The sequence below is a fragment of the Dipodomys ordii genome, unplaced genomic scaffold, assembly GCF_000151885.1.
Source record: "Dipodomys ordii isolate 6190 unplaced genomic scaffold, Dord_2.0 Scaffold68, whole genome shotgun sequence".
Classification (NCBI taxonomy): domain Eukaryota; kingdom Metazoa; phylum Chordata; class Mammalia; order Rodentia; family Heteromyidae; genus Dipodomys; species Dipodomys ordii.
In genome coordinates this window covers 2230637-2239612 of record NW_012267284.1, presented here as the reverse complement: position 1 = coordinate 2239612, position 8976 = coordinate 2230637, and the positions used below count along the sequence as shown (strand labels likewise).

The 8976-nt window shown below is 52.3% G+C and overlaps 1 protein-coding gene across 1 annotated transcript in view; it reads right to left on the bottom strand.

Moving 5' to 3' along the window:
- The window catches only part of Mafk (v-maf avian musculoaponeurotic fibrosarcoma oncogene homolog K), a 13138-nt gene extending 12968 nt beyond the window's left edge, over window positions 1–170 (bottom strand). Inside the window, exon 1 of the mRNA XM_013023521.1 lies at window positions 8–170. The gene's annotated coding sequence lies outside the window, so the exon portion shown is untranslated. The remainder of the gene's footprint in view (window positions 1–7) is intronic.
- Window positions 171–8976: the final 8806 nt, after the last annotated feature.

Sequence of the window (8976 nt, the reverse complement as noted above, 5' to 3'; positions counted from 1 at the left end):
CCCTTACCTGGCGGGCGTCGCGCGGGGCCCGGGCGCGACGGCTCCTCGCGGTCTCCCGCTTTCCTCGCGCGTTCCTCCTCGGTGCTTCCCCTCGGCCGCCGCCTCCGCCCCGAGCTCCGGTTCCGACTTCACCAAGAACAACAAGTCCCCACCGCCCGCCGCCCGCCTGCCGCCGGCTCCTCAACACTGACACCGCTTCCGGGATCGCGCGTCGGCGCGCGTCACCGCCCCACCCGCCGCGTAGGCCCCGCCCCTCATGCCCCGCCCCTACATAGAGCCACGCCCCCTGGGAACCCGTGGTGCCGCTCACCCAAATACGCCCGCCGAGATGCCCCGCCCACCCACTATAACCACTCCCTCCAGAGACCACGCCCCCTCCACTCACTTCCCTCACCTGCACAGCGCCGCGTCGCCAGTTCTGGGTAGGCAGCTGGAGCGACACTCACGGCTCAGGGTTGGGGCGGGGACGGGGGGGGGGGGGGGGAGGGGAGAAACAGTAGGCCAGAGCAAAGGGCTTCTGGGGAGCCTGCACGCCACAATCCAGACTGCAGGTCGTTTTCTATGCTTCCAGGATTCTCTGCCGGTCCTGCAGGTGTTTCACGCGGAGCCGATCCGAGGGACTTGCTGTGGGTGCAGACCCAAACTTGCACCAGCACTATGTTACAGGTCAAGGGGTGTGGGGGGCGCGCTCTGAGGACCACCCACTCACCTGCAGGGCGGGTGAGCCCCCCAGAGGAGGAAGGGGTGCTTAGAATCCTCCATTGACACACACCCTCACCTGCCTTTCGAGTTCCCATTTAGACCAAGCAATGTGTTAGGTTTTTAAAAAGACGTAGCCGAGTTAAGAAAAGCACTATTTCTTCTCTCTTGTGAAGACGGAATTAGAAGTATCTGTAGACGTCTTACTCTCTTCCTCCTTAGTGAGGAGCCAGGAGGAGCCCCAAGATGCAACCCTAGAGATGGCCGGAGACAGGATGAGGGGGTCTGGGCCCAGAAGCCCTGTGAGTCACCCCCTTCCCCAGGTGAGGGCCCACCTCTGGTAGCCTTCACTTCCTGTCACAGAGAAAGGGCAGAGCTGGAGCCTTCCCTCTCTGAGCCCTCACAGGCAAGGCCCAGGCGTATTTCAGGGTTCTCTCTCTCTGAGAATGATGGGCTAAGAGCTAGAAGAAGAGAAGGAGGTATACCTGGGCTCTAGTGACACACACTGCGCTGCCCCAGCACCTCCCCTGCACATCCCCCATTGAGTGTGTTTTCGGGTCCACATCCTAAGGAGCAGGACCAAGTGCTGAGAAGCTAGCTCAGATGTGGGTGACAAGCACAGCAGCACAGCTGGGTATATAGGAAACACTGGCTGCTTCCTGCTCTCGCTCCCAAGGCCTTCTTACTGGCCACATGTATCCCCTTGGGACCACCAATGACCTGGTAACATGACTTGCCTGTCGTCCCACACTGGGCTAGATCTGCCCCGTGGCCTGTGGGCAGCTTTTGGTAAGACTCTTTCCCAGCCATCAGGTAGTATTTGGATTTCTCAGAGGACCAGCTGTGTGTGTGTACCAGCTCGGGGCCTAGGTGCTATCTTTTAGCCTTTTCACTTAATGCTAGTACTCTACTACTTGAGCCTCTCCTTCACTTCGGCTTTTTTTTTTTTTTACTGGCTAGATATAAGCATCAACAGACCTTCCTGTCCCAGCTGGCTTTGAACTGTGATCTTCAGATCTCAGCTTCCTGAGTGAGCCACCTATATCCACCCGATCTCTTTTTATTTTATTTATTTATTTATTGGGTCCGGTCATGGGGCCTGAACTCTGGGCCTGGGCGCTGTCCCTCAGCTCTTCACCTCAAGGCTAGTGCTCTACCACTTGAGCCACAGCGCCACTTCCAGCTTTTTTTTCTTTTTGCTTATGTGGTGCTGAGGAATTGAACCCAGGGCCTCATGCATGCAAGGCAAGCACTCTACCACTGAGCCACCTTCCCAGCCCTCTGACTTTTTATATTAAGCTTTTGTTACAATAACATTCTTGTCTTATTCTAATACATTCCTTAAAAGCAGGAAACCTACCATTAGTAGCTCATGCCTATAGTCACTCAGGAACTAGAGATCAGGAGGATTGAAGTTCCAGGTCGATCTGGATTAAAAAGTTAGCAAGACCCCGCCTCAATGAATGAACTGGGAGAGGTAGTATATGACAGTGATCATGGAGGACCAGGAGGCTTAGAACCTGGGATTCTCCTGCCTCTGCCTCCTGAGTGCTGGGTCCCAGCATGCCTGGTCACCCAGGTTCCACTCCTGAGTGGCTTCAGACCTCCCCCTCTTCCCTACCATGGTGCCTGGCTGGCCATGATAAATGCTCCCCTTATTATAGCTTTAGGGCAGAAGCCAGGCTGGTTCCGTCCTGATAAACTGTCCCTGGGAAAGGTCCTGTGACCCACAGGGCCTGGGCTTGGGGCCTGCATGCCAGTATCTGCCCTTCACCATATCCAGCCCCTGGGGGAGGGAAGGCCCACTGCACAAAGAGGCTAGGCATCCCAGGAGAGGCACCCCCCCTGCCCTCCTCCCAGAGGGTCCCCAGCAGGGACTCAGGTGGTCCTGGCTAAGGCAGGTGAATGGAGAGACACATTGAAGTCATAGACATCAATCACTCCGCTGTAGCAGTGGGCTGGATCTGATCCTAAAGAGGGAGTGGGGAGAGGGAAGGGGCAGGCAGCAGTGGGCTACCTTGGGGTAAAAGTAGACTCTCCTGGAGAGACAGGCACTGGTAGCTCAGGCCTATAATACTAGCTACTTCAAGATGTAATACTAGCTACTGAAGATGGAGGTTCAAAGTCAACCCAGGTAAGGAAAGCACATGAAACTGTTATCTCCAATTGACCTCCAGAAATTGGGAAGTGGTGCTGTGGCTCAAAGCACTAGTGCAAAGGAACTCAGGGACAATACCCTGAATCTGAGTTCAAGCCCCACAACTGACCAAAAAAAAAAAATCTGGAGACTGGGACAGCAGCAAAGTGGGGCTGGAGCCTTGTTGAAGCTAGACTTGAGGACATCGTGCAGCATCTGTACAGGTAGCAGAGGCTGGGGGTAGAGGCAGGTCTGCAAGGCCTAAGTCTGCTGTTTGCTGTCCAAATATGTTCAACTCCGGCTTTGGTGTGGAGCTGCAGCACATGGTAAGTGCCTGCCCTTGTCCAGTGGGCAGCGTGTGGACCGTGCATAGCCAGGGCCAGGGCTGCCTGCTGGCCTGCAGGAGGGGGTTAAAGCCTTGCCAGATGGACAGCCAGATGGCCAGCAGCTGAGGGTACTCCGTGCAAAAGCAGCCAGCATCCAACTGCTGGGCAGGGCTGTGCCCTCGGGGAAGTTTCCTAGGCCTGTGTTCCTCTCAGGAGTGCAGGTGTCCAGCCAATCCCCTGAGCTGGTCCTGCAGGAGTCACAATAGGAGCCTGTCCAGGCATGATGGGAGCCTCTATGTCTCATCCTTGATGGCTTCTGGGTGAAGGAGGGGTCAGAGGTGAGCTCCTGGAGGAGCCAGAACCTCTTAGAGTAGAGGGAGAAGGAGGTCCTGGGGAGGGAGGAGGTGGGCTTCGGTTTCCACATCTTCACACGGCCCTGGTGAAACAGCTACTATCTCTGAAAAGTGGTACAGCATCGTTTAAAAACAGCCTTTGTTTAAAAAGTACCAGGAGGGGCTGGAAAGATGGCTCAGTGGTAGAGCGCTTGCCTTGCATGCCTGAGGCCCTGGGTTCGATTCCTCAGCACCACATAAGCAGAAAAAAAAACGGAAGTGGCACTGTGGCTCAAGTGGTAGAGCACTAGCCTTGAGCTGAAGAGCTGAGGGACAGTGCCCAGTCCCAGAGTTCATGCTTACAACTGACACACACACACAAAAAGTACCAGAAGGACACCTAACTACTCAGGAGGCTGAGCTCTAAGGATCACAGTTCAAGACTGACCCAGGCAGGAAAATCTGTGAGTCTCATCTACAATGAACCACCAGAAAACTGGAAATGGTGCTGTGGCTCAAGTGGCAGAGTGCTAGCCTTAAGCAAAAGAAGCTCAGGGACAGTGCGCAGGCCCTGAGTTCAAGCCCTAGGATTGGCAAAAAATAAAAATAAAAAGTACCAGCAGTGTGGGGGTGGGAAAGGGAGCAGGCAGATGTAAGCTTACATCTGTAATCTTAGCTTCTCTTAGGCTGAAATCTGGATAATTGGGGTTCAAAGTTGACTTGGGCAGAAAAGCCCACAAGACTTGCTCTCCAATTAACTAGCTAAAAGCAGAGCTAGAGGCATGTCTCAAGTGATAGGGTGCCAACCCAACAAGAGTTTGAGGTACTAAGTTCATATCCCAAAAGAAAGTTCATAACCAAAAAGAAAGGGGGGGGAGGAGGGAGAGAGAGAGAGAAAGAAAGAGAGGAGAAACAGCAAGAAAAAGAAGGGAAAAAGCCCATAGGGAACATGTTTATAAAGTGCACAGGATTGTCACCCAGACAGCTGTCATAATTATGACATCTTTATTTGTGATTAAGCAATATAGTCGCTTTCCATTCAGAGTTTGAGAGCAATTCCATCATATTCCTGCCGAAGCAGGCCATGGTAGTTCATGCCTGTAACCCTAGTTACTCAAGAGGTAGAGATCAAAAGGCTTGTGGTATGAGGTCAGCTCACGCAAGAAAGTTCTCTAGACCTCATCTCAGCCAGTGAAAAGCTGGACAGGGTGGTGCACATCTTTCAGCCCACTCTAGCAGCTAGCTTAAATAGGAAGCTCTGGGCTTGGTCCAGATACACACCAGGACAAAAAGTGAGACCCTGGCTCAAAATAGTGAACACACAAAAAGGGCTGGAGGTGTGGCTCAGTGATAGAGCACCTGCCTAGAAATTGGAAGGCCCCCGAGTTCAAATCTTAATTCCTCAAAGATTAAAAAACTAATAATAAAATAAAGATACTTGAGAAAGCCGGGTGCTGGTGGCTCATGCCTGTGATCCTAGCTACTCAGGAGACTGAGTCTGAGGATCGTGGTTGAAAGCCTGGCTCAGCACAGGGAAGTCCATGAGACTCGTATCTCTAATTAACTACCAAAAAGCCAGAAATGGAGCTGTGGTTTAAGTGGTAAAGCACCAGCTTTGAATGGAAAAGCTAAAGGATAGTGCTCAGGCCCTGAATTCAAGTCCCAGTACCAACACAAACACACACACACACACACACACACACACACACACAGAGAGAGATAATGGCACAGTTCCTGTGTCTCAGTGGCTGGGCTTGGAGAACTCAAATTCATTATTTCAAGGGCCGTTGCCTGACCCTTGTGAAAGAGGAGGTGGACCAGCTGTAACCCCAGCAGAGGCCTGGACACCCCCCAGGAATCTCTGGGACAGGTCCCTGTGAGCCACATTTCTATAGGGCACGAGAAGTCACGAGGTGTTTATGTGAGGCTTTACTGCAGAATGTTTCCTTCAGGGGTACCCTGGGACCTTCCTGTACCCATCCTTGGTGTGAGTGGATGGGAGACTCTCCTGCTTCTCACGCTCTACACTCAGCCCTGACCTTCAGCTTTGGTGTGTTTTCATTTCAGAAAATTTCCCGCTGACCCAGCCCTGTCCCTGATCGGGGCTCCTCTCCCCTTCTACCTGCTGTGGTCTCAGTAATCATGTCCTGACTCCAGATTGGAGCTTCTTAGAAGTTATTAGGGATGAGTACCGTGTGTGTGTGTGTGTGTGTGTGTGTGTGTGTGTGTGTGTACACCAGTACTGAGGCTTGAACTTTGAACTCAGGGCATCATACTCTCACTCAGTTTTCTTTTTTTCAGTCCTGGGGCTTGAACTCAGGACCTGGGTGCTGTCCCTGAGTTCTTCAGCTCAAGGTTAGCGCTCTATCACTTGAGCCACAGTGCACTTCAGTTTTCTGGTGGTTAATTGGAGATAACAGTCTCACAGACTTTCCTGCCTGGGCTGGCTCTGAACTGTGATCCTCAGATCTTAGCTTCCTGAGTAGCTACGATTACGGATGTGAGCCACTGGCACCCAGCACTAGCTTTTTTTCTTTTCTTCTATGCCAGTCCTTGGGTTTGAAATCAGGGCCTGGTGCTGTCTCTGAGCTTCTTTGTGCTCAAGGCTAGTGCTCTACCACTTGAGCCACTGCTGCACTTCTAATTTTCTAGTCTCAAGGACTTTCCTGCCTGCTGGGCTGGCTTTGAACCGCAATCCTCAGATCTCAGCCTCCTGAGTAGCCCGAGTTACAGGTATGAGAGGCCAGCACCTGGGCTGGCTTTTTTTTAAATTTTAATAGCCAGAGTATCTGCCACTCACTCAGTTCCTCTCCAGCCCTCCCAGCCTGGGATGAAGAAGCTGAAGCCCCTAGGGGGAGGCAGTGTACCCCACCTCGCCTTCTGGCTCCATGGTGCCGGGGTCTCTTGGGGTCAGAAGGCCTTAGATCCCCTCCCCCTACACACAAGGAGCCTTCCTGCTGCTGCTGTCCCCCGTGACGGGGACATGGTACGGGACTCATTTCCTCGTGAGCCACCCAGGCTATTTTCAGACAATTGTTGGAAAGCAAGTCCCAGCCTCCAGCCAGCGCTGCCTCAGCTTCCGCTCGCTGGCTGGGGCTTGGCCTGGGCCAGAGGCTGGCTGCCCGGAGGGTGTCCAGTATCAGCTGCCCGGTCCCATTTCACCGGGCACCGGCTGATGGGGACGGGCCTGCCTCCCTCTCCAGGTGATGATGGCGTTTCTGCATGGAAGGCTGCTGGCAGGTTCCAGCATCTGCCCCAGTGTTCAGGAACGTTCTCCAGCAGAGAAAACTTCCCACACTGCCCCTGGGGCACGGGTGGGCACCTAGTGCCCTTGTAGGGACACAGACTTGAGTCCCCATATGGCTGTGACACCCAGGGGATTTGCACTGGGGAGTGAGCCTCCCTCCCCCACTGGGCTGAGGACACCATTCCTTTTCTTTTTAAATTTAATTTCATGCTTGCTTGCTTTTTTTCTTTTCTTTTTTCTTTTTTTTGTACTGATCTTGGGAATTGAATTCAGGGCCTGGGTACTGTTTTTGAGCTTCTGCGTTCAAGGCTGTACTCTACCATTTGAGCCACAGCTCCACTTCCAGCTTTTTGTGGTTCAATGGAAATAAGAGTCTCAGACTTTCCTGCCCAAGCTGGCTTTGACCTGCGATCCTCAGATCTCAGCCTCCTGAGTGACTAGGATTATAGGCGTGAGCCACCAGTTCCCAGCTGGGGTCATGATTGATTAGGTTTCTAAATTTTATGAGCAGAGACTGAGTGGCCTGGGGTCACTGCCTGAGTGCGTCAGGGTCCCACCCCAGCCCTTACCCACCATCCCCCATCTCATACCCAGCATGTGTAGCACTTCTGAGCACCTGTGGCCCAGGTAAGAAAACAGCCCACACAGGAGAACCTGACTAATACCACAGGCAATAAATGGTGAACCAGAACTCAACCAGACATCTCTGGGCCTTGTCCACCATACTGCACCAGCCCCTGAGGGCCAGATACAGAGATGGTTAGGTCGTGGTGACCAGCTGGGCCAAGGGGAGGCCAGCAGGGTGGGAAAGGGCTGTTTCTCTACAACTGGACCCCATCCCTGGCCTCCTCATCCATCTCATCCAGTCCCCAGCTTCTGGGGCTGCTTGTTACACAGCAGACATTGAGGCTGAGTTACAGACACCAGAGGTGCATAGCTATGTGGCTGGGTGAGGTCAGCAGCACTGAGTATGAGGACAAAGAGAGTCAGAGAATCCATATCATTTCTAGATAGACAAAAGAATCCAGCCAGGTGTGGTAGCTCATGTCTGTAATCCCAACTACTCAGGAAACATAAAGAGTAGAAACAGGGTCCACCCCAGGTATACCTTTGTGACCCTACCTGGAATATAATGAAAGTGAAAAGAACTGGAGGTATGGCAGCCCTGCTGACAATGGCTGTGTTATGGAACCAGCCTCAGTGTGTATCCACAGAGGTGGATGAAGAAAATGTGGTATATCTATGTATGGGAGTACTATTCAGCCACCAAGAAGGAAATGATATTCTTTGAACAACAGGAGATCTTCATGTTAAATGAAAGAAGTCAGTCCCACAAATATCACCTACAAGTTAGGAGAAAAGGAAACAAACCAGGGCTGGGAAGGTGGCTCAATGGTAGAGTGCTTGCCTTGCATGCATGAGGTCCTGGGTTCGATTCCTCAGCACCACATAAGCAGAAAAAATCCAGATGTGGCACTGTGGCTCAAGTGGTAGGGTGCTAGCCTTGAGCTGAAGAGCTGAGGGACAGCGCCCAGGCCCAGAGTTCAGGCCCCATGACCAACAAAAAGAAGGAAAGAAAGAAAAAGAAAGAAAGAAAGAAAGAAAGAAAAAAAGAAAGAAAGAAAGAAAAAGGAAGGAAGGAAGGAAAAGAAAACAAACCAACAAATTCATGTAAAGGAAAAGGGGGGGTGAAGCGGGGGCAGAGAAGGAATCTGGGGAAGGAAGACTAAGAACCTGGTTAAGTCTGGAAATGTCACGAGGGAAACCCCTTACTCTGCCCACATAATTTAAGCAAACAAAAATAATTGCTTAGCCAGGTGCCGGTGGCTCACGCCTGTAATCCTAACTACTCAGGAGGCTGAGATCTGAGGATCAAAATTCAAAGCCAACCCAGGTAGGAAAAGTCCGTGAGACTCTCATCTCCAATAAACCACCAGAAAACCGGAAGTGGCACTTGAGCTCAAGTGGTAGAGTGCTCGCCTTGGGCTGAAGAGTTGAGGGACAGCGCCCAGGCCCAGAGTTCAAGCCCCACGACTGACTAAAAAAATGTGCTCTAAAAAGCAAACTTGAGCTGGGTGCCGGTGGCTCACGCCTGTAATCCTAGATACTCAGGAGACTGAGATCTGAGGATCTCGGTTTAAAGCCAGCCTTGGCAGGAAAGTCTGTGAGACTCTTATCTCCAATAAACCACTAGAAAGCCAGAAGTGACGCTGTGGCTCAAGTGGTAGAGCACTC